Below are 2,732 nucleotides of genomic sequence, written 5' to 3'. Positions count from 1 at the left end.
AGAAAAATGATAATTATATGTACGTAATGTCTTTTTATAATACGTTTTATGTAAAATAAATAAAATGTGGTTTTATTTTATATATTAATATATATTAATCACACATTCAATAAAAGGTATTAAGTACTTAATAATAACGTCACCGGCTATTACGACTATCGGTTTTTACGACCAAATATGACTAGTCCCTTCGGTGTCGTTATAACAGATTTTGACTGTAGTTTCACATTGAACTTTTCACTGACAAAACATCATTTAAATAGCAGTAGATACCTCCACTTGATGGCTGATAGTTTGAAAGTTTACAATAATTCATCACCTGGCTCTGGTGCACAATACAGGGTGTTTCTGAAATGAATAACATCCTTGCAGGAGGCACTAACTGAAGAGTAATTCAAGATGTTTATGTTACAGTCAATTGCAGCTAGTGGTAGCAAGGTATACCTTACGTTTGAGGGTCGTAGGTAGGGTTGCCACCTTTTCAGGCTTTACATAAAGTATTTCTCGATTAGATGTTTCAAAAAAAAGTACTCAGCATAAAAATAAAGTATTTTATTTTTTGTTTTTAAAAACATATTTTTTGTTACACCTAGCAGCCAGTAACAAATTGCTATCACTCTTAAATATATTAATAGCCTCTAAACATAGCAAACAAAAATTTAAGTAAACTAAAAGTCCATTTTTAATTAGTTTTAATGAAGCTTTATTCCTGTCGTCCCGCCACTTTGTTTTCATAACTCTTTCTGTAAATGCTGAAGTGGCCGGAACGGACAGCAAAAGTGACACTACTTTGAACAGATTTTGGAAATCAGGATGTTCCGTAAATATGGCTTGTCATTTTCTGTGCAAAATTATTTATGTAAAAGTACCCTAAATTTCGAATAATCGCTTACGAAATTACGATGTTTACTTAAGACCTTAAATAAAGTATTTGCGTACTTTATGTGTCTTGTAAAGTATAACGTACGCACAGTCGAAATAGAGTACAACACTTTATAATAAAGTACGGGTGACAACCCTAGTCGTGGGCATCGACGCCCGAACAATATCATCGTTAAGATGAAATCCTTGATTTTCATACGAGACAAGAGCAGTTGCGGCATCCTTATATCGTAATTTACAGCGAATGCAAGCCTTACAGGAAACTAATTTTAAGCCGCTAGGAGATTTGTGTTAGGGGCTTTTACATGAAAGTGCTGCAGGTCCAATTGTTTTCATAGGATATTATTTACGGACAAATATTGTTTCACGAAATAATGATAACTATTATTGGTGCGACGTGTAACTTTTTTGCTCGATTCAGANGATCTCAAAAGAATGCTCGTTGGGAAAAAATTTTCGTCGAATGAAGAGGTGATCGCCGAAACTGAGGCCTATTTTGAAGCAAAGGACAAATCGTACTATAAAAATGGTATCGAAAAGTTGGAGGATCGCTATAATCAGTGCATCACCCTTGAAGGAAATTATGTTGAATAAAAAAACGAATTTTGCAAAAAAAATGTGTTTTACTATTTTAGGCCTGGGACTTTTCAATTGACCTATGTCAATCAGGAAACCTATCCTAACCTAACCTAAACTCATGAAGCATAATACATAACACAAGCCAATCAGGGAATCTTCTGTCACCATAGCCTAACGTAAGGTCAAGGTGCATAACCTTCCCACCTGAGAATATTGGATCATATTTAACACGTCAAAAATTTGGTGGTTTGTAGTAACCGTAAGCGGTTTATCCACTAAAAGCCACGGCTAATATTGAAAATTGTGATTAAACGACAGCAGCATCGATACTCTAATAAGTAGGCCATATAGATAGAGAGAGATAGAGGCTTTTAATTTTATTCTTACAAGTTCATGAATGACAAATTAGTAACGACTTTCGTGGCCAGTAGACGAACTGATGCTGTCTAAAGACCGAAGTCGGTTGGAGTTGTTGAGTAGAATCAACTACAGATGACAGACCCCAATCAGGACAGCATCAGTTAAAACACCCTCTACCGGACCTTATCAATTAGTTAACATTTGCAAAATATCAGTTATGAATCTTCACAGTTTTGTCTATTTTTTGAAACACAAAAACGCTTTCAACAAAGGATAATGGGAGGAATTTAATAATATAGTTACAAGACCGTGAGTGATGATAATATTGATACTTTAGAAAGCAGGAGGGGTTTAAAACCACGCACCACTACCTTTTCTAACACTGATTTTTGAAAAATATCAATCTTAAATTTAATTACAGTTATTGCATTTTTTTATGCTCAAAAACACTATGAAGATTTCTCTTGCAACATATACTTCGTTTACTTTCTGTAACAATGTGACCTTCAGTTTAACCGGCGCAAAGTAGAAAAGAACAGCACTAGGCCAGAAAAGGAAGGAGGCAACTCTCGGCCAAACTCTTAACCGGTGAGGAGCGTATAATCCGTACAGTACTTCACGGAAAAATTGACCATTTTATCCACTACATTTGCATTGCTCATATGTGCTGTTATTGCTACCATTTACTACTGAAAATATCAACGAGATATTTATTTATATTTGAATACATATTTAAAGGCTTTAACGCTTGTTTTCGACTCGCACTACTATTCATGATTGAACAAAACTTTTGGCAGGTACTGTATGATAAAGTATGTTTAATGAACAAGGGTCGAGAGTATAATGAGCTTTTTTCTCCCTACCTACGATTTTGCCAGCGCGCATCCAAGACATTGGAAGGGGCACATCGC

Source organism: Agrilus planipennis, unplaced genomic scaffold (assembly GCF_000699045.2).
Source record: "Agrilus planipennis isolate EAB-ADULT unplaced genomic scaffold, Apla_2.0 scaffold14, whole genome shotgun sequence".
In the NCBI taxonomy this organism is placed as follows: domain Eukaryota; kingdom Metazoa; phylum Arthropoda; class Insecta; order Coleoptera; family Buprestidae; genus Agrilus; species Agrilus planipennis.
Note: the sequence above shows the minus strand (reverse complement) of the source record.